This window comes from Adiantum capillus-veneris, unplaced genomic scaffold (assembly GCF_014529385.1).
Source record: "Adiantum capillus-veneris isolate H3 unplaced genomic scaffold, ASM1452938v2 Hic_scaffold_665, whole genome shotgun sequence".
Taxonomy (NCBI): Eukaryota; Viridiplantae; Streptophyta; class Polypodiopsida; order Polypodiales; family Pteridaceae; genus Adiantum; species Adiantum capillus-veneris.
The window spans coordinates 7,628-31,183 of NW_028221696.1; the positions used below are offsets into that span (position 1 = coordinate 7,628).

The window sequence follows — 23,556 nt, forward strand, 5'->3', positions numbered from 1 at the left end:
GTCCTCGTTTCATGTGCAACACGTATCATGTGGGCAAACAAAACACAAGAGAGCTATTGCTCATACGTGCGTGCCTATAGCCTTTTTTCTACAGAGTTTAGACTTTATCCAAGACACGGCCCCATTTCATCACACTGTCAATGAAAGAGGCTAAATGTCATAAAGTAAAGATGTGTCGTTGGCAGCAAGCAGTAATAGTTCACGAATCTTTTCTCGGTCCACCATTTTGATTGTATCGGCGTTAGGGAGGGGATAAGCCGTCTTGTCTTCTCGGAAGGGAAGCCTTGAGGCCAAAAGCGAAGCGAAAAGAAAAAGGTTATGGATACAAGAGATGAAAAACCGCAATCTTGGATACAAAAAACAAAAAAAGTTTGAAAGATGAAATTTCAAAAGCCACCAACCGATAGTTATGGCTTCTTTTTTTCGCACTTAGATTTTTGGATAGATGCCCTTATACAGGAATACATCCGAGAAGAAGCGCGCTTGATAAACAAGAATTGCTTATCCAAAGATTCGCAGTTCTTATAAAAGTCAAAGAAAACCTGAAGGCAAAAAGGAACTAAGCTAGTGGCCCCGCTTTTCCTAGTTACTTATGAAATGGCACGTTGTCTATGTATTCGAGTGGTCTCATTGAATCTCTTCGGGGGTCTGCCCCCTGCCCCATATACATCTTAATGATAATAGAAGCGTCGAAGGCCGATGCGTCGAGTAAAATCCAGGCCAGGGGAATCGCACAAGTAAGCGAAAGGGGCACGGCACCGAGTTTATCTCAAAGATTGTTTATCAACAGTAACATGGCTGGGTATTCATAACTTTTTCTTGCGTGAAACCACTTGCTCTGCTTTAGGTCGCTTCATAACTTAACTGGTTCGTACATAGCACGAGGCTTAATAAATAGAATAGGATTTTCTTTTGTAAAGCGTTTAAAATCAACGAGACTACAAACAAAGAAAAACAAAGAAAGAAAAAGAAAGCAAGCTGTAAGCAAAGAAAAAGAAAGGAAAAAGGAATATTAAGCACCATCCATTACCACGCGAACCACCGGGTTCATAAAAAAACTAGGGTAGAGTGTTAAAATAACATTCTACATGGTATTCTGGAAAAGAACTCAAACAACTAAGGATGAAACAAATCAACGTAATAGCTAGGTTACCTAAACGGGTGAAGCTCTCTGTCTTTAACCATTTAGGAATGCAATCATTGTTCTTTAATTGGCTGCTCCGCTCGGGCTTTCCCTCCCCACGAAAAACCCTTTGCTACGCTTGCATCTTTAATTGGGCTTTCTCTTCACTTGCCTTTGACCGTGGCTCTTTAGACTCTTAAAGGCATTTTCGTTAATCCTACCATTACGTTGAATGTAAATGCATTGTACTAATAAAAGATATAGCGCTTAATCGCTCGGGCTTTCCCCCGGAAATCCCTTCGCTTGCCATTACAGGGGCTAGCTTTATGTCGTAGGAACAAAGGTGCTACTAAAGCAAAGGAAGAGCTAGTGCAACTTGTTAATAACAACTTGTTTTCTAAGGGTAAATAGGGTTTAATTATTAACCATAATAGATTCTTTGTTTAAGGGTTAAATCGTTAATTTTAATGGCCTTTAATAGTTCACTATTAAAGTAAAGTCGTATAAGCCCTGGTCCATCACCTTATTGTCTAGCAATGCTTGGTACGTTGAGGCGAGACGGGCGACTCGCTTAGATCACCCAGCGGCAGTGTCAGGCCTTTACTGCTAAAGGATACGTCTTTACATTTAACAAACACTACACTACCAACAGTTCAGTTCCCTAGCCCCGGTTAGTTAACGTCAGGACAACTGTGAGAAGGGTCTCCGTGCCGTGCATGAACCGCCGCGATGCAATCATAGCCATAGACAACGCCAAACAGTTGCAGCTTCTTCAGTTCAGGGATACGAAGCAATCAGCGCTAAGCAGCAGCTTCGAGAATACAAAGCAAAGCCTCTACGTTCATTGACTGGACAAACAGTTATAAAATACGTATCTTCGGTGGTTGAAGGGCAAAGTGTTGACTAACGTCTACGGGCTTCAATTTTTTCATACTGGCCCTTCCCTTTTGCATGACCGAATAAGCGAGTAGCTATTACGTATTTCGGTATAGCTATCCCTCACTAATTCGTAGTTCGGTCGAGCAGTCATAGAAATCTATCACGGTTCATGATTAGACTTCATTCCACCTTGCAAAAAGTGGCATAATTGGCCCCGGCTAGAGCCGCGGTAGCTGCAGAATCGAGTAAGTAGACCACCGTATGGACAGATAGGCTTACCAGTCGACCGCCTTTCTTGCTACTAAAGCAGTGCCGCAGGCAGTGCTTGCTTGGTTGCAGGGATTTCAAAATACCTTTTCCCTGCCGCTCGGACGGACAATTAATTACGTTTCCCTGCCTCCCATTAATTACGTAATATAGAGAGTTGTTTCATTGCTCGGACGAGGAAATTAAGCAAACGACACCCTATTTGATCAAGGTATTTTGAAATCCCCGTGTCTGCGTGCTCGTTTGGGCACGAAGTTCACTCTAACGCCGTAGACACCGAGAGTTTAGTTGGTTGAGTTTCGAAGGGTAGAGCGGTAGCCTACGTTATAGTTCGTACAGTTCTTCGCTTCGAGGAGCCATAGTTGCCTACAAATAAGAATCAATCTGCCCACATTCTATCTCAAAAGAGCTTTGCTTTCCTCGCTTGGCAGTAGTTTAGTTTTTCGCAGCTCATGTAACTTAAAGGAGAGAGTCTGTGAAACGGCACCGGTTCAAGCCCGGTCATGAGCCAAACTGGATCGGAAGGATCATCTACTACTCTGTCATTAAGTTGAGCACTGGTATGGTGACTGGAGATTATTGGGGCAACCCTTTTCCGGAATGTAAGATGATCCGCCTTGCCGTGGCCATTCCGCTTACGGTTATTGGCTTTGCCAGTAACTAACTAAGAGATCATCAACAAAAAATGATGAAAAATAACCTATTCGAAACTTCAAAAAGTCTAACTCTTTCGATGATTAGCCGTCGGGGGGTTTCCAGTGAACTACCAAAAAGAAAAATCCCTTTTCGTTTGTTCGTTAAGAGTTACCCGTACGGTGTCACTCTAGAGTGACTCGGGAGTTCATATCGAATGTGTTTTCTTAGTGGTCGCCATTTCAATGTACGAATTTGGAAGGAATAAGCGGGGGCAATTTTTTAACTTGTTACTTCTATTCTTCCAATTCCGACAGTTCAGAAGACAGGCCGGAAGCGGAAACAAGCCAGCAGCCCGCCGAACAAGGCTCGACGCCGACAGAGAATTTATCGTTTCCTCCTCCTCCATCATCTTCGGGGGCGCCGTTATGGGAAGAGGAGTTTGGAGGGGATACTCGTGAAATCAAGGATGACAACTCCACTCCAGAAGGAGACAAGGCCGGACACGAATTGAGCTCAGGGCCGTCAAGCGAAGTTGAGGGAAGCCCTTCGTCATCGAAGAACAGGAAGGAGGAGGGTACTAGCGAGGCTCCCGAGACTAGCGAGGCAAAGAGCCAGAGCCCCTTTTCTTGACAACAAGAAGAGGAGCTGCTTTCCAAGCTGGATCACCTTGCACAATCACAAGTGCCTAAACGTTCTTGGTGGAACCGGGTTTTGTGTTTCTGTAGGGGACCAAAACCGGAGGAAGACACTCCTTCCGGAAATGAAGGGAACGGTCAGGATACTGGGTCGGGCGATAATGACCCCGGAGAATAGGAAGCACTGGGGGGAATTTCCTGGCTTTGCCCCTTCCTGCTTCCCGAAAAAGAGAATGGCAAGGATGAACCCGAGAATGAGAAAAGGAGCAGCAGTAGGTATTGGAAACGTATTTAGTCCTTTGACAAGCCCTGTGGCGTGAAATCTATCATTAGCCAAACAATTATTCGGTCTCCAGGCTTTGCCTTAACAAAAGCTATTGCCCTGTTTGCTTTGATGATGGCCTTTTCGATATTCTTCGTATTTTAAGGAAATCAATAAACAACCCTGAAGATAAGTCTAGATAAATAACGGTTACTTCGGGGTGGCCTTTGCTTTGGTCACCCCCCAACTAGGTAACATAATGGTAATGCGTTGGACTTACAGTCCTAGAATGATGGTTCGACTCCATCCCCAGTTTTTTTTAAGTAAACCCACTGTGGCATGACGGTACATGACAAGGGACCCTAGCTTAGAATGCAATGGATGTATGTGGGTTCCCCCAGCTACCTACTCCTTTTGCTAGGGATTTGGACACGCGAGGAGGAGGCTCTGTTGCTAGCCCTTATTGACATAGAGCTACTGCCTTGGCAAGAGCTGCTGTCTTCGCTATGTCAACCGTGCATAAAGAAATGCCATAAACGTTGAAAACAAAGAAATTGCTAGAAGAATGTCGATTGATTCTACGACGTAAACGAATCATGATAATTCGTTGCAACTTGAAGTCCCGCCTTGGCAACCGCTACGTAGCATCCCAGGTTCAGTAAGCACATAGACTCTTAACAAGCTATGGGGCCGGATCATGTTAAGATGAAATGCCATTTGACCTCAGGTGCTGGCAAGGGCATCTAGCCAATGCCTTCCTGGCATGCGTGAATGCTGGGTTGTGAAATTAATCGTTTAAATGCAGAAGCCAACGATAGCACTATGACTACGAGATTAGGTCAGGCCCAAGGATTCCTCCCTTTACCGCGTCCTTTTCTATCTATCTATCACGGATTACCCTTTTAGCATTTGACCATGCCTATCTATTCGTAGCGTCTTAAAAGAGCTTTCGAAAGAATAGTCGTTTAATTTGTTTTTTTGGATTCGTCCGGAGAGAAGCAGTTAGTCGATTTACGCGTGCCGACCTTTTTTTAGAGCTTCGGTTCTTCCGCCTGAGCATCAGTGGAATAAGGACTACATGGCGCTAGCCACACAAATTCTTTGCTTTAAAAGAAAAGTTTTGTTTGCCTATATGATACGTGTTGCACATGAAACGAGGGCGGGGGCGTAGTTTAATCGGTAGAACGCATGTTTTGCAAGCATGAAGTTATTGGTTCAAGTCCGATCGTCTCCATTCGTATACAGATTAGCACATTAAATTTATAACTAGGCTAGGAAATTCAAATTGTAATGAAAACTTCCCTGTTGCCTGGAGCCCAGCACTACATTGGCCGGGACGCCTTACCCCTTGGCACGGCACCTTAAGCTAGGGAAAACCCGGCTAACCGCCACCCCGAGTCGCTGCCGGGGCCTGGTCAAGCGACTCAACGACGAGTGCACAGCGGCAGTTAATGCATGCTACATGCTCTATAGGCTCTTCTGGCCAAGGGAAAGCACCTACTTTAACCAAAAGAGCTCAGTACGGCACCTGTTCGCTACCACCTATACAGAATCGGTGGGTTACCCGCTTTAGGCTGTAGCCGAAGAACAGGCGGGGGGCTGCTACCATAGCCAATCTAAGGCGCGACCTTGAGGGGGTTCTAAGGGCGGCAATTGACCGTTTAATCCTCTTAGAGGAACTCTCCCTGAGCAAGGTAGACATGGTGGCTTGCCACACTGGCATATACGCCGGGCCCTCTAAAGCACCCGAGACATAGGAAGCCTACATATCAGGGTCCCTTCCCTATGTGAGTACATATTCCTTTGATGGGCTAGACATTTCGACTGCCCAAACCCAAAGCTCAAGCGCTGGCATTCATAAGGGTCAGTTTGCTTGCTGTTTTAGAAACGAAAAAGTTTTCTTGTCGAAGAGTATCTCAAGGATCGAAGAGTTTACATCTTTTCTTAATTCTTCACGAAAGTCGAAACCGTATTTTTCTAGGGCTATAGCGGGAATTGGGCTTATTTTAGCTTTCGTTGAAGTAATTGTTTTTCTATTTGTCTTAATCGTCGGCTTGGTCTATGCATGGCGAAAAGGAGTTATTTTGCAGCGTGGCTTCTCATCTAGTTTAATAACAACACTTTAAAACAAAGCCTATATCGTATCCTATACGTCACGTTACGTATTATATCATTCCTGACTTACGCAAGCAAAATACTTGATAACTACGACCCGTATAGGATTTCAACTCGTTACTACTTTAGCTACCCATCTCTTTAGATCGTTTTTTTACCCGGCTATACGTGCTCATGCTAAGGTGTGTGTCGTACGCGCTTTCGTGCCATCCCTTGCCCCACCTGGGGTAACCATACAACATCGTTAGTGGAATCTTGAAAAGAGATTAGTACGAGGAAGCCCATTGTCCTTGCGCGCGCTTTTACCTCTCGCCTATCAAAGTGATGTTCTTTCACCCGGTAGAAGAACTTGTCTAGAGAAGGATTTCCCGCTTAGATGCTTTCAGCGGTTCTTCCCTACCAACTTAGCTACCCGGCGCTGTTACTGGCACAACAACCGGAACACCATAGGTTGACCTAACCCAGTCCTCTCGTACTAGGGCAAGCTTCTCGCAGTTCTCTAAAACCAACGGTAGATAGGAACCGAACTGTCTCACGACGTTCTAAACCCAACTCACGTACCACTTTCATCGGCGAACAACCGAACCCTTGGGACCTTATTCAACCCCAGGATGTGATGAGTCGACATCGAGGTGCCAAACGACTCCGTCGATAAGAGCTCTTGGGAGTCATCAGCCTGTTATCCCCGGCGTACCTTTGATCCGTTGAGCGAGAGCCCTTCCACACGGGACTCCCGGATCACTATGGCCGACCTTCGTCTCTGTCCGACTAGTAAGTCTTACAGTCAGGCAGGCTTCTACCATTACGCTCATAAGCTGTTATAATATTAGCTTGAGCCTACCTTCGCACACCTCCGTTACTCTTTGGGAGGCATCCGCCCCAGATAAACTACCCACCTTGCAATATCCCGCTTCTGACAGCAGCGGCGGTTAGGCATCCAACGACGAGAGAGTGGTATTTCAAGATTGGTGGCGACATTGCCATCACCTCCCATCTATCCTACACATTAAATCAAGGATGTCACTGCAAAAGTATAGTAAAGGTGCACGGGGTCTTACCGTCTAGCCGTTAGTACTCCGCATCTTCACGGAGAATTCAATTTCACTGAGTCCATGTTTGGAGACAGCGGGGCAGTCGTTACCTGTAAGTCTTGCTAAACTTTTTGGTTTAGCTTGGGCTTTCTCTTTACCCAGGCCTTTTTCTCAGTTCCAATAGAATAAGCCATAGCGGTAAGCCTGGGCGCTTCATGTAAAGTCTCTGGGGATTGGACCTCTGCTATCCAGTCTGGATGTTCTGGAGCAAGTGCATGCTTTTCCATTCCCCAATCCTGCGGATCGTCCATTGTGTCATATCTAAGTCCTTGAAGACAAGTGCACTTAGATCTTTAAAGTGTTCCCGCATGTAATGTGGCCTAAAACCTAATAATTACTTAGAAGGCTGGCGTAACTTACTGTGTACACCATTCATGCAGGTCGCTACTTATGCGACACAATAAAGTTAATCAAACGGCAATGGATGGTATTCAGTTCCATGCCATCCTCGCCTATGGCCTTATAGTCGCCTATAAGTTCGGACTATATCATCATCTCGAAGGATGTCTGGCGTGTGGTCGTTGGGGATCGAGTTTAGATCTTGGAACTACGTTCGCGGGCGCACGGCGCGAGGCTACGAAAATGGTCAGCCGCGGGCTCGAAAGACGATGTATTTCCAACTTGCTATCCTGCTGATGGTCCGCGCCACCAACTACATTTTCCATTCAGCCGTGGATAGGCCGTAGGTTGGTTGAAAGCGCTTCGCGCTGTCGACAGCCAGATTTTTTTGATTTTATCCTGTTCTGTATGAGTATTGGATACTGAAATTCGGGCGGATGTCCCAGCATATTGCCCGATTATGTTGTCGAACATCTCTGTCAAACCACCCCTTTGTCGGGGAATTTCGCTACCTTAGGACAGTTAGAGTTACTGCCGCCGTTTACCGGGGCTTCCATTCAAAGCTTATAACACTTCTCCTTTTTACCTTCCGGCACCGGGCAGGTGTCAGACTCTATACATCGTGTTACCACTTAGCGGAGTCCTGTGTTTTTAATAAACAGTCGCTACCCCCAATATGTGCCGCTTTCCCAATCCTTCAATAGGAGAGCACCCCTTCTTCCGAAGTTACGGGGCCATTTTGCCGAGTTCCTTCAACATGGTTCTCTCAAGCGCCTTAGTATATTCTACTTGTTCACCCGTGTCAGTTTGGGGTACGGTTGGTTTTGCATTTTAAATGTTGAATCGCCCTCCCAATTCCACGAAGTTTTTTCCCGGGAGTTTCAACCCTGCAGCCGGAGTGACTTTGTAGCCCCCTGCCCAATCATCCAATTCACGAGTTTAACAAACACGCATGGTTCAGTAGTTAAAGCAACTTCGTCGCTTTCGTGTACCCATCGGACGTTGCCCTTTCGGGGTTCCTTAGGGACCGATTCACTCTGCGTAGATTGACTGAACGCAGAAACCCTGGAACTGGCAGGCGATCATGTTTTTCACATGATTTCTCGTTACTCATGTCAGCATTCTCACTTCTGGTACCTCCAGGTGTTGTCACCAACAACTTTCCTTGATTGACAGAACGTTCCGCTACTGACACTTGAAAAAGCTTCTTTCAAGGTCTCGTCGCTTCGGTGAGTCACTTGAGCCCCGAGACATTTTCAGTGCCATGAAGCTAGACCAGTGAGCTATTACGCTTTCTTTGAAAGATGGCTGCTTCCAAGCCCACCCCTGGTTGTCATCGCTTGATCACTTCCTTTTCCACTAAGTGATTGCTTAAGGACCTTAGCGTACGATCTGGGCTGTTTCCCTTTCGACTTTGGATCTTAGCACCCGAAGTCTGTCTGTACAAACCCATGGCCTGTATTCGGAGTTTCCTTGGGGTCGGTCAAGCTTTGGGCTACCCTAGCCCATTGAGTGCTCTACCTCAAGCCATAAACGTTATACGCTCTACTTCAATAGATTTCGCGGAAAACCAGCTATATCCGATCTTGGTTATTCAGATAGGTAAGCCCGGAACGGAAGAGCTTTCCCCCCTCTTTGAACCGCACGTGCAAGTTTCCTTGCATACGGCTCAAATGACGAATGGGAAGTCTAGGCCCCGGCAGCTTTTGGTTCCTGCGTTTCAGGAACCGCTCGGAGCGTTTAGAGAGAAGCTAGAAGCAAAGCGCAACTCAGTTTCCTTGGTTTCCAGTATGCATGAAACCAGAAGAAAGGGCAGCTGGCTCAGCCAGGGGAACCCTAGCGGGGGAAGCCCAGCGACCCTTGCATAACCTTTGTGGCGTTACTGCTCGCAGTTATTCATTTAAGGCACGAAGTGCGTATAAATGGTCTTTTCGCGCGCGCTTCGTCATTCATGATACGAGTTAGCACCGGGCCCCCAACTCAAAAGGTCAGGTCGGCGATTCATTGAATAGATATGTCTCTATCTACCTCCGCTGCCTATTTTACCCTACCCAGTAAAGCAAGCTGGTGGCTTTTCATATCGTCTTCTGCCCACTGGACGGTATCTGATCTTACGACCAGACCTCCTGAGGGGAGCCCATTGGGTTTACCTTGTCGACATGTTGACTTTATTACAAGGAAAAGCGATCCTGTGCTATACTCCGGTGATCATTTGCCGATCGGGGCACGCAGAGGCCCATCGTGTCCCAAATCACATTCTGGTTCATTCTTCGCCAACAGAGTGCCTGCTGGCCCGTAATGATACAGCAGCTTTATGGTTTCTACGAAGCGTTGTCGCACAGTTCACTTGCGTTGATCAGTAGTCTTGCCACTCCTAGCGGGTTCTATGCTGCCACCTCTTGCATTGTTTTGTTAGCTTCACACCCTCCCCAAAGGAACGCATGGTGGGGTAGGAGCCTCCCGCTAAGCTGAAATGACAGTAGCCTTGGCAATCGGGTCTCCCGGACACTTGCTTGTAAAGGAGACAGGGCGCGCGATTTGAAAGGGATAACCAAAGAAGCGCGCTTTTTTAGGGCCCTCTCTCTCCAGCGGAGTGACGTTTGCCCTAACGCAAGCAATTTTGCATTCTGCGGAATCTCATTTCAGCCAGCCATTTCTTTTCAAACAGTTTTCTCTTTTCGATTTGAAAAGAATGGAATGTTGAGAAAGAGTTAGTGCCGTTAGGCACTTCCCCCGGCAAAAGTGGGCGCTGCAGGCACTTACCCTGCCCGGCGGAAGAGAGGGACCTTAGGCTCCCGAAAGGAAAGTGCCGGTAAGTACAACGTTGGTCTTGAGTTTGGCGGCTGCCATAACCATTGCCTTATGCTCCTCAAGTCGCACGGCCTTTCCAAGCCGCTCTATCTCTCGATTGAGATTAGACTATACATTTTTCTCATCTCTAATTTAAGGTCAACGTTAGGGTACAAGTGCCGATGCAATATTTTCATAAAGGTGTGACTCTTGGTCAAAGAAGGCCTTGGTCTCTTCTCCATAAGCCGGACCGCCAACGTCAAGGCGAGATCACATTGGTCCAGTCCCCGCCCAGTGGAAGCATCCACTCGGATAGCAAGGAAAGGTCAGATGACTGCAGCATCCGCCGCTAGCAATTGTTTAGAATGACTGCAGCCACGTCATCGCTTTGGTGGTCGAATTACTGCAGTTAATTCGAAGAATTGCCTAGCTTTTGCTATCCGTTATGGCGTTCCTTTCTCTTCTCCTCTTCGCATCTTTAGTGGGTCCGGGCTGTCAACTATGTCTCCCGACAATTCTCAGTACATATAGCGGAAAACGCTTTTCACATATCGAGGTCGGAATGGGATCAGGTGTTCCGCGTTTTACTAGGATGCCCGGACAAAACAAACACGCTTGATTAAGAAACAAAAAAGTGCTAACGACAAAAGCACCTGCCAGAGAAAATGCAAATACAGCTAGTACAAGCCTTTGATTATTTAATCGCTACCCCCCACACTTCCCCCTCGCACAGTTAGCTTACCCGAACGAATTGACTTTATCAACTCACGTACAGTTAATAAAAAGACGCTAGCGCCTCCCTTTAAGATTCCCTCCAGCCACAGGTTCCCCTACGACTACCATGTTACGACTTCACCCCAGTCACTGACCCAACCGTGATATGCGCCAAGGAGACCACCCATACCAAAATGGGCCACACTCAACGCCGGCATGAAACACTTTAGCAATAGGTGATCTCTGGTCGATGCTTTGGGCGAAACCAATTCCCAGGGTGTGACGGGCGGTGTGTACGGGGCCGGGTACGTATTCACCGCGGCATGCTGATCCGCGATTACTAGCGATTCCAACTTCATGTTCTCGAGTTGCAGAGAACAATCCGAACTGAGGCAATCTTTATGGATTCGCTCCGCCTTACGGCCCTGCTTCCTATTGTAATTGCCATTGTAGCACGTGTGTAGCCCAGCCCATAAGGGCCATGCGGACTTGACGTCATCCCCACCTTCCTCCATAGTAGAACTATAGGCAGTCTCCTGTGAGTGCAACATCGGCACAGAGGAAGTGTCATCAATCCCGTACCGCCCCGCTGACAAGTAAATAATGACATTGATCCTTTGAGAGCAGCATGTCTTAGCAACACAAAACAAGGGTTTCGCTCGTTATAGGAGTTAACCAAAAACGTCTCACGACACGAGCTGACGACAGCCATGCAGCACCTGTATGAATTTTCGTTTCATCCCGTTAAGGACAAGCACACTTGTTCATATGTCAAGTGTTCATACGTCAAGTGTTCATATGTCAAGGGCTGGTAAGGTTTTGCGCGTTGTATCGAATTAAACCACATGCTCCACCGCTTGTGCAAGCCCCCGTCAATTCCTTTGAGTTTCAGTCTTGCGACCGTACTCCCCAGGCGGAGTGTTTAATGCGTTAGCTGAGCCCCCGATCCGCGGACCAAGGACGAACACTCATCGTTTACGGCATGGACTACCAGGGTATCTAATCCTGTTTGCTCCCCAAGCTTTCGCACCCTAGCGTCAGTAGAAACCCAGAAAGCTGCCTTCGCTACTTCGGCGTTCTTTCGTATATCTCCGGATTTTATCCCTACCACACGAAATTCCACTCCCCTCTATCCCACTCAAGTGAATTGGTTTTGAAAGCATTCCGCCAGTTGAGCTGGCGCCTTTAACTTTCAACCTGATTCACTGCCTACGTGCCCTTTACGCCCAGTCATTCCGAATAACACTAGCCCCTCCCGTCTTACCGCGGCTGCTGGCACGGAATTAGCCGGGGCTTCTTTTTCGAGTCTTGTCATAATCGTCACTCGACGAAAGAGCTTTACAAGCGGCATTGCCCTTCCTCGCGTTAGCGACGTTTTTCACTCACTCACGCGATATTGCTGGATCGGGCTTTCGCCCATTGTCCAATATTCCCCACTGCTGCCTCCCTATGGAGTCTGGGCCGTGTCTCAGTCCCAGTGTGGCTGATCGTCCGAAAAGATCAGCTAAGCATCTGCGGCTTGGTCAGCCTTTACCCAACCAACTACCTAATACTACGCAGGCTCATCAAATAGCGCTTTTTAGCTTTATCGAAGCTTGCTTTTTTGCTTTCGTTTCTTTGGGATTCGGCCCAAACTGTTTGGCAGATTCCCACGCGTTACGCACCCGTTTGCCACTTTGTCTTCAACTGTTCTATAAACAGAAAACAACGTTCAACTTGCATGTGTTAAGCATATCGCCAGCGTTCATTCTGAGCCAGGATCAAACTCGGTTTTTTGGTTAAAAAAGGTCAATCTTTGTCGTTGATGATCTCTTGGTTAGTTACCAGCTCTTGCCAATAACCGTAAGCGGAACGGCCATCGGCAAGGCGAATCATCTTACGTCCCGGGATTGGGGCCGAGCGGGGGTTAAGCATAATCTCAGATCAACAAAGCAGTGCTCAACTAAATAATAGATACTACCGCGACCTTTCCGATCCAGGAAAGCGACCGGACTTGAACCGGTGCCGTTTCCTTTCCTGGTACATAGGAATGCTCTATCCCTTAAGCTACGTGAGCCAAACGGGAAGCCCAACAACCCCAAGCCCCCTGTTACTTTGTCGCCTGTGCCTCTCTTTTTTTTGTTACCAAAAACACAACACTTCTGGCAATTTCACTCCACCTTATGATTGATAGCCGACAAGTACACAGCTTGCTATCAACGACCTGGCCTCTTAGTTTAGTGGTTTGTTACGTAAAGGATGGCTAAAGCCTAAAGACAAAGATTCTCTAGCGTTCTCGTATAATAGTCAAACTATAATAATCAAATGTAAATATTTGTGTGGTTAATGGACAGATCATCAAGAGGTGACTTGCGATGTTGAGAAGTCCCCACTTGCGCTTGGTCCGGGATCCCTGAGGGATAGTTTGGCTTCAGGGCGGGCGCTCCAGCAAAGCTAATTCTGTATGCCTATGCAGCGTGTTAGCCAAAGAAGAAGACTGAATTAACGCCATAGCTGCTCTCCGCAGTCTTAGTAAGAGATTTTATCCTACTTGGTTTTGTGAATAAAGAAAGTTGAACTGTGCTCGATACAAATCCGCAAGGTTTCAGAGCCTCTCCAATTCCAAAAGCATGCCCCGCACAAAAGAAACAAAAAAACAGCTTCCGCTTACGGAAAGCCCCGCAACGAAACCTAAACCAAACAAGAGCATGGTGCAATTAATGCTTTTCTTTTAACATCTGTTTTTACACATTTTCATAAATGCTTTTATGTAGTGTAGCTAGCACGCAAAAAAGCTAATGTCGAACGGAGTAAAGCAGTTGGCCGGCAAAGATTGCTTTGCTTCGATTTTGCTTTCTTTTAAAGCAAACGCATCTTTTTCTGCTTTCGCTTGTTTGCTTTCTCTATCGCATCTTTTTCTTTGCTTACAGCTTGCTTTCCTTTTCTTTTAAACGGTGTTTTTCTTTGCTTTAAAACTGCTGACAACATGTAGTGCGGGGGCAGGATTCGAACCTGCAGTCTTCAGGTCATGAGCCTGACGAGTTGGCCATTTACTCCACCCCGCAATCTTGGCCTTGGCGTTTGGGGTTGGTTGCCCACCAGCATAGGGACCACCTAGCCTACCATCGGTCCCGAGAGGTTACGTTAGCCTAGCACCTAAAGATCTAAGGGGAACGATACTCCCCAGGCGGGATACTTAACGCTAAGTTAGCTACAGCACTTAGGGGTTGATACGCGCAGCGCAGCGATTAGTCTCCATCGTTTACGGCTAGGACAGGGGTATCTAATCCCATTCGCTCCCCGCTTTCATCTCTCAGTGTCAGTGTTGGCCTAGCAGAGTGTCTTTGCCAAAGGAAAGGTGTTTGAATTGATTTCTACGCATGAAATAAATTGGAGCAGTGGTTTTAAGCCTTTTTTTTTCTCCGTGCGTCGTATCCATAACTTTTTATTCTGAAGCAGACATATCATCTCATTAGGAGTTGCCTCGATACCACCGGCATTGCAGCGCCAGTAACTTAATTATTCTCTTATCCCTCGCCCTCAAAGCGTACAGAATCAGTGACCACTCCGCATACAGCCTCAAAGCATACGCGTACAAAATCAGCGACCACTCCGGCCTCAAAGCGTACAAAATCAGGTAAAATATCTTATTTGTTCCATCCTTTGCCTTGCAGGGAATCGGTGGTTCACGTTGTAATGGATAGTAAAACTTCGATTTATCGTGGTTCGGTCTTGGATTTGACCCGTTAGAGTCTGTCTTCGGTTTGCTACTTTAGTTTCGCAACGCGCCATCTTTCATTTGTCGATGCCTCTGGCCATCTTCCTCCTTCCGTTGAGTGTAAATCCGCTACGCCTCCTTTTTTCCCCAGTTCTCGTTATTCGTTTCGCAACGATTCGAAGGCTGGCGTAAGGCTAACAAATCGGGTGTAGAGCAACTAGGCATTTCGCGTAAGTCATGAACAAAGGAGCTGTCGTCCTTTGCATTTGCTATCCTACGCTCTAAAGCTTTAATTCTGTCAAATAGTCTCTCCTTTTGTTCACGCACGACTTGTAGCTCTTTTTCAAGTTTTTTACTTGTGTTGCGTTCGATCCTACGCTCTTCCTCAAGTATCCCACGCTCATTGCCTGTACAAATTCGTTTACGTGCATGGTCCACGATATCCGAGTAGAGACGCTAAGGTTGTACCTTTGGAAGGAATTCTGCTAAGCCGGGCGAACTGGTAAGCACTGATCCCAAGCCATACTTTGTGCATTGATCGCCTAAAGATGCTTAAAAAAGGCTAAATGCAAGCTGGTGTCCCTTCTATCACCTTCCCTGCTTGCTTGGCAAGCTCTTAGGGATGGTGCCCTCCAGTTCATTGCTGCTGAGATCCACCCACACCAGATACTTACAGTCCCCCAGTGTGGGAGGAATTGTGCCAGACAGTGAATTGTTATTGAGATGCAGATAGTTGATTCCGGCCATGAGACCCAGCTCGGAAGGAATGCTGCCCACGTGAGAGCGCGAGCCACTCCAAGCTGCTAAAGTTAGCATATCCTTTATCCAAACAAAACGAAAAGAGCCGGCTATGCTATTTCGGCTCATGTAATGTAGCTGCTACCTTTGGATAGAGCCTTTCTATGTACTAGGAAACGGCACCGGTTCGAGTCCGGTCATGGGCTAGTAGGAAAGAAAAACGGGAACTTTGCTTTCACTTGTCTGAGGATGAAGAATATTATCTCAACCAAACCAAAAGAGCCGTGATTCGTTTGGTGTCGCTTGTTTCCTTTCCGATCCTGAAAATGCGAGCGGAAAAGCGAGGCGATAGCACCGGGGCTGCCAGAGGTTCAAGTCCTCTTTGCCTTCACAAAACATGGAGTCCTAGGATGGCAGAAATCGAGCGAAACAGACCCTCTTCAAGGTATTTCCTCTTCGAAGCTTTGATGAGCCAACCTATGTCGCCGTTAACCAAACAGGTAATCGCGATTAGGAGGAAATGGGATTTGAACCCTTCGCTCCTTGTCTAAAGTAATATGAATGGCGTAGCTCTTTCATTGCATTGTTTCTGGCCGATACCAGATTCGCATCTGAAGGCAATCGCATATACGATTTGTGGGTCCGGGCTGTCAACCACGTCTCCCGAGAATTCTCAGTACATATGGCAGAAAACGCTTTTCACATATCGAGGTCGGAGTGGGATCGGGTGTTCCGCGTTTTACTAGGATGCCCGGACGGAACGAACACGCTTGATTGATGAACAAAAGAGTGCTAACGACAAAAGCACCTGCCGGAGAAAGTGCAAATACAGCTGGTACAAGGATCGTTCAATCGCTACCAACCTTTTGTGTTATTTGTTCTGAATGTATATGCCATGGTTTTGTGAATCAATGTTTCGTTGATGATCTCTCGGTAAGTCATTAGCCTAGGCTAACAACCGTAAGCCGGACCGCCAACGTCAAGGCGAGATCACATTGGTCCGGTCCCCGTTAGCCCAGTGGAAGGATGAGGTGCATCCACTCAGATAGCAAGGGGAGGTCGGATGACTGCGGCCACGTCAATCCGCCGCTAGCAATTGTCTAGCTTATGCTACTAACTGAAACCCTCACCGGTTTCATCGGGCCTTGGAAAGCTTTCTCAGCATAAGTACGTAAAATAAGGCTAAAGGTCAATCTTTGTCGTTGATGATCTCTTGGTTGGTTACCGGCTCTCGCCAATAACCGTGAGCGGAACGGCCATCGGCAAGGCGGATCATCCTACGTCCCGGGATTGGGGCCTGAGGGGGAACCCCAATAATCTCAGATCGACAGAGCAGTGCCCAACTGAATGATAGATACTCCGATCCAGTTTCGCTCACGACTTCCCCGGACTTGAACCGGTGCCGTTTCACATGGGAATGCTCTATCCAAAGGTAGCAGCTACATAAGCGTTTATTATACGATAATTTGTAAGGTGGAATGATCCAAGTAAGCCAGGTAGCGATAGTGGCTGATTTGCAGGACAGAAACGTGGTGCGCAGGTTGCTTAGCACTTGCTGCGCAAAGCCACGCTTTTTCAATCGTTTGATTATTACATGAGAATCCTTGTCGCAGCGTCTGCACGGCGACAACGCCATCCTTTACCACGCAAACCACCAAACTAAGAGGCCAGGTCGCCGATAGCAAGCTGTGTGCTCGTTGAAGGACGGCAATAACACTAATCCAGGACTGGAGCGAGTTGCTCCAGGCACTGAGTTCAGCCACTATACTACCTACAACGCGTCGATAAGGAGAAGCGTTAGGCGCACAGCAACGTAGGGCCTGCTGACAACATGTAGTGCGGGGGCAGGGTTCGAACCCGCAGTCTTCAGGTCATGAGCCTGACGAGTTGGCCATTTACTCCACCCCGCAATTGATCTCTCTCGGCTAATTTCCTTTGCATAATTGAGCCTTTCGCATCCCTGTAAAGGCGTGTTGTTGATTATTTCGTTACTTGGTTAGTAGCGTGCTTTAGCTAGCTCATGCCATTTTACCGGTCCAGTTTTCATCATCGCGTGCTTTCTTCTCCGAGCCAAGGAACAGACGCGAGGCTCTTTGAAGAAAGCTTAATAGGAAATACGTGCGTGAAGAACGGACAGAATTACGCTTCAATCAGTGCACGATAACAAAGAAGAAAAGTTGATTGGACCTCTAGTAGCCCGGCCATTCCACTAAACTTTCTTGTATTGCAACTTTCTTACCGTCAAAGAACTAAATATGTTTCCAATACCTATACCTACTGTTGCGATGATTTCTTTTGCATTATTTAATTGAATGTTTTTCGTTGATTCCCTTGCCTTGGTGTTCGCCTAGCTAGGGTAGTATCCTGCATTTATGGCAGTTCCTAATGGCGTGGCGCCAAACCTGTCGTTGTTAATTAACTTGCTATGTAGCGTTACCTGTCGTTGCTGATCAACGCAGTGTAGTAGCGTTACCTTAACGTGTTGATTCACACCTAAGGTTTGGAAATAATGTTGCCTGCTCTTTTTCTTTTGCCGCCAAAGTAACCAAACAATTGCCTAGCTTTTGCTACCCGGCCGATATTCATGGCAATGTGAATCAATGTTTCGGATCTCTTGGTAAGTCATTAGCCTAGGCTAACAACCGTAAGCTGGACCGCCAACGTCAAGGCGAGATCAGATTGGTCCAGTCCCCGTTTTGTCTTCCACCATTCGATGGAAGCGGATAGCAAGGGGAGGTCGGATGACTGCAGCCACGTCAATCCGCCGCTAGTAATTGTTTAGAATGACTGCAGCCACGTCATTCTTCAATTGTCTAGCTTTTGCTATCGCTTTAGGGTCCGGGCTGTCAACCACATCTCCCGAAAACTATCAGTACATATGGCCGAAAACGCTTTTCACATATCGAGGTCGGAATGGGATCGGGTGTTCCGCGCTTACTATAATGCCCGGACAGAACAAACAATCTTGAGTAATGAACAGGGGCAGGAAGGCCGCCCCTGTGACCTGCTAGTTGGAGGGCAGGGCTGAAACCGCGGAACCGCCAACGTCAAGGCGAGATTACATTGGTCCAGTCCCCGCCCAGTGGAAGCATCCACTCAGATAGCATGGAGAGGTCGGATGACTGCGGCCACGTCAATCCGCCGCTAGCAATTGTCTAGCTTATGCTACTAACTGAAACCCTCACCGGTTTCATCGGGCCATGAAACAATGCAAAAAAGTTCTTTTGTTTCCTTTCCTCAGCAACGAACGAGTAAGGAAAACTATCATTTCTCTTATTTCAAGCATTAACCGCATCATCTTCGTAGGAATAACCGGGATTGTCGTTGAGATTTTTTTAACATCACTTACGTAATCGTTATCATTATTTACGCATTTGCCTGTTAGAAATGATTTTTCACTTGCCCCATCATATTTCACTTCCTGTCTACCATCGTTATTGGCCTTAACGCCATCATTATGAACCTCGTAACCATTGTTTGTGGCCTTGACACCATCGTTGTTGACAACGTACCTTGTTAGGATATCGTATAGAAAAGATGCTAGCGAACTTTTCGTGGTTGGTCTTTTGTTTAGTTTTTTTTCTTTTAGCTCTCGATACGCCGGTGCATATGGCCAGAGAACCAAAGGTTCGAGAGGGATTCGGCCGGGGTGAGAACCCGGCGTGTTAGCATTAACAATCATGCTCTCATCTTTTAAATCAGTCGTTACGGGGTCAGTGAGCTAGCTTGTAGCGTAGAGAAAAGAAAAGAAAAGAGGGACAAGGTGTTTTTTCAAAACAACTTTATCTTTTGTTGAGGGCAAAAAAGGGCACTCAACCGCAAGCAACAAAGGGGGAGAAGCTTTCATGACTTCCCACGGTGTGGCCATTACTTCCAGAAACAGCTGGTTTCACCGTTATGAGCCAGTTATTGAAAAAGCGTTCGCACGCTTGTGGGGCGAAAGGCCAAAGGAGGACTCCTTTTCTTGCCTATAGGTTCTTATGGTCCAAAGGACTTCAACAAAGGCACTTTTTGGAGTCGTAGCTCTTTGATTCACCCTAGCCACAAGTCATCCCCGTATTTTGCCACATACGTGAGTTCGGTCCTCTAAGGCCTCTGTGGAGAGCTCGATTCAACCTGCTCGTGGCTAGATCAATCGGTTTCGGGTCAAATAGAAACAACGCCGAAGATTCAACCTCATTACGCCTACACCTAATGGCTTAAGCCGCTGTTCCCATTTACTCGCTGACCCATTATGCAAAAGGTACGCCGTTAAAGTGGAAAGTGCGCCAAGCAAGAGCCGACAACGCGAAGCTTCGCTCAAGGGTTCGCTCAAGGCAAACATTAGTGGCTTTGCCTGGCTACAGCGCTTTCTTAGCTTCGCGTATGCGTTCCATTAAACATTAGTGGCTTTGCTTTTGTTTTCAACGCTTTGCTCTTCCGACTGATAGTTTGCATCGGATTTCAGGTTTTCTATTGCACTCCCGGCATACGGCGGGGTCTTTTCACCTTTCCCTCACGGTACTTGTGGTACGCTATTGGTCATTGAGGAATACTTAGGCCGCGAGGGTGGTCCCCCTTAGTCACTACAAAGCGATCATTATTCAAACACGGTATTCGCGTTTTGCAATAGGAATCAAACTTGTTAGGAAAGATTTACGGGGCTATCACCTTCTTTGGCCAGATCTTCCAACCTTTTCATAATTCCTTGAGGAAGGGGCGAAGACACCGGGTGTCTTCGCCTTCCCCCTACTACAAGTTCTCCCCTGCACAGGGCCAGGGAAAGCGGAGGTCCCTTTCTCGGGGCCCCTTCCCCTTTCTTTGCCTAATCCGCTTTCGCTCGCTGCTACTAACGGAGTCTCAGTTGATTTCCTTTCCTTTAGCTACAATGATGTTTCAGTTCGCTAAGTCTCTCAAGTCCGAGGCAGAGCCGCAGCACACGGCATGCCCGGCAAGCTTGGATACGGTTTCCCGATTGGAAACCCATGGATCACAGACGGTATCTCCCCATGGCCTTTCGCCTTTGGAAGCGTCCTTTTTTCTCAATGCCCAGGCATCCATCCAATGCATTCTTTTCGATGCTGTAGGAATTGAACCTACCGAACACCGTACAAAATCTTAATGAGTGTTCGATTTACAATCGCGCAACACTCAACCTGTGGCTGCGTCTTTATTGTATTGGTGAACTGAAAATTGGAGACTCAATTGGCTCAGGATTCATTTTTGTCTTAAATCTAAGAGCCGCAAGCAGCCCTAGATGCATGCTAGGTAGCCTTAATCCTGATTCCGAGGACAGCAAGGGCCAAAGTAGTCAAATCTGCTACTTATGGTTTGATAGACCAAGATCCAGCCATTTCAACGAATGCGCAAGGAAACCGAACCGCTGCGCTAATCCCAAGTCGAACTGCTGCAAGCAAGAGGCGAAACAGCAGTTGCCTTGCTTATTTTTAATTGTTAGTATAGTCTATAAAGACTAAGAAGCATGTCTTAACTCAGTACAGATACAGAATCGCCCTACGCGGGGCAAGGGATAATAAATTGTTATGCAAAAACCTTACCTCACATCAAGAAACAAGCTTCAATCTAAGCTTCAAAAGAGAAAGGCAGACAGGCCATCTAATCTCCTAAAGATCTGCGCCTCCCACGAACCAATGGATGCAAACAAATGGCGCGTCCTTCTATTAAGATGGGCTGAAACAAAAGCCTGTATACTCAACCTATGCGAAGTAGGTACAGTATGGGATGATTTTGCATAACTTCGAACTTTCCATACCATATGATGGGGTCTCTCTTTCGTATTATGCTCTTAGCAGCTCTACAATTACGAGCTATTACAGTGTCATTCAATCAAGTTACGAATGGCGAAAGGCTTAGTTTAATTGACATTTATCAATCCACATTTATGTAATAAAAGAAATGAACCTACGACAATAACGAAACGACCGTTGCAATCGACCCTTTCAATTCAAAATCATCTGTCCCTTCTTGCTTGCCCTAAGAAAATGACTTATAGAGCCTGGCCTGTTATTAATATCTCTCATAACGCGTATACCACTATCAATAAAAGCATCTATAGCTTCTTAAATAACGATTCCAACATTAATAACTTTTGATTCCCTTGTTTCCATGCCATGTAGAGGTCATTACTTTTACGTGTACATTTTCCTACCCCACCAGATATAGATACACCTTTATGCCATGAGCTTTCGCAATATTATTGATCGATTCCATGATAAGAACCGTCTTCTTAACTCCAAATAAACCAATTTTTCTACCTTGACGATACGGCGAGTTAACGACTAATTGACACTCCCAGGGAGCCAACTGGTTACTTCACGAACGGCAAAATTAATTCAACTAATTCATTACTTTATTCGCACTAATGCCACTTTTGCTTTCACTATTACTAGATCCACTATTGTTGTTATCTACGTCTTTTACTTTACTTATTAGTAAATATTGTTAATGGAAGCAAGCTACATGCTCTACTTGGAGGGCAAAGGTAGTCAGGCTTCCTTTCCATCGATATCATCAACTCTGACTTTTAAAACAAACCTAGCTAATATAATGCTAACAGGGAAAACTTTGAACCCTAATAGAAGAAAAGAGCCAATACTCGAATGTTCATAGCGTGCCACGCCACCCCTATTTATGATCGACATAGCCACGCGTTCATGCTAATTCTAGTATCGGCGTCCCATGCCACTTGGTTTTTTTCTTTATCCTAGTATCGTTTGCATTAGTAGTCCCAAAGCAAGCAAGTAAAAGCAGTCTTTGTTACTACATTCTAGTGACCCTATCACATATAGAGTTAACTGATAGGTGTAGATTGTCAATAGAGACAATAATTAAACGCTTAAGCACTACCTTTATTTATAAAAGTATAGTGATAAGTAAAGAAAACTATACGTCGTCGTCATCTGTCTCTAGCAGTTTTCACTATCATATAGGTGTATGAAACGAAAGTGCTAGCAAGTATACCGCTGTTTCAATTCTAATTACGCTATTTGTTCCTTGAATTCGAAAGTCATCAAGTAAGCTAGCTTTCAGGTTGGCGATAAAAAGGATTAAAAAAAGGTTTAACACGCACAGTTTAAGTTTACCTTAAGTTTGCGTCAGGGTGCAAGCAAGCAAGCAAGAATTGGCTGTTTACCATACCATTATGAGGGCAGGGCATTTTTAATAAATCATCCCTATCCCCGTTGTTTGCCCCCGTTCATTGAAGTTAGCAAAGTCATGCAAATAGATGGCAGACTGGATACCTTACACTCCAAGGCGGCTTTTCGTTAAGGTTGTTACGTTTTAATTCTTTGAAACGAGCTTAGTTTCTTGCTAGCACAGTGCTGTTATAACTGTTTTCATCCATTCCTTTGCATGTGGCTCTGTTTAATTGGCGTTATCGTGTCTTATGAAGCTTTAGATAAAATATCAAATTGAACGAAGAAAAGAAAAAATGATGCATTGGATTTACAAGCATCCGGAAGTTAAAACAATTGCTTTAGCGGTCCTAGCTGCGGGAGCCGCGGCCCTTAGCTGTTAGCTAAGTTATAAAATTTACATTAAAGCAAACAAAGAAGCTAACTCTTTCAAGGGAAATAGAAGCCTATTGGCAATGTATAAAGAGCACGACGCTTTCTATGAATTACAAGTACAGCAGCAGGCATCTGACATTGATTTATTTGAAGCAGGGAATGTTATACAAACATAAAAGAGCAAGCACATAATAGTTCTCCTCAGGGTTGCTTGCCCCTTTACCTTGGCTGACATGACGCGTTTAACGACTACATCTTTGCACCTTAGCTAACTCATTTAATACGTTAGTGGTTATGTTATTATACGTTATGTCTTAGTTATCGTCAGACATCCAATGTGAAAGGTAAGATAGGCATGCAAACTCTATCTTTCTGCAAAAGCAAGCACATAACCTTGCTAGAGGCACAAAAGACTTAAGCTGGAAATGCAATCATCACACGAGGCCGCTTAGGATTAAAATGATGCTTAAAAGAGAACGTGATTTGAAAGCATTTATTCTCTTCCTCTACCTTTGCCTTTCATGAAAATGTTGTTTCAAGTTCACTATCAAAATCATAATCTTTTCCATGAATCATTGGTTCACTCGGCGAATGCAGACTCTTTTGTAGACTCGGCTACCTGGCCGCGGAGCTTAGCTTCGAGTGCTTGGACATAACCCTATTGGTACAGCTGTAGATTTTGTTTCGCATTGGGTCGGGGAAGACCCAACCTCTCAGGAATTAAAGAAGACAGTGTTTATTTATTTCATCCCTATAGGG

The 23,556-nt window shown here is 46.1% G+C and overlaps 1 pseudogene; it reads right to left on the bottom strand.

The window, feature by feature from the left end:
* Positions 1 to 10,944: 10,944 nt before the first annotated feature.
* Positions 10,945 to 12,622, bottom strand: LOC147416657 (18S ribosomal RNA; annotated as a pseudogene).
* Positions 12,623 to 23,556: the final 10,934 nt, after the last annotated feature.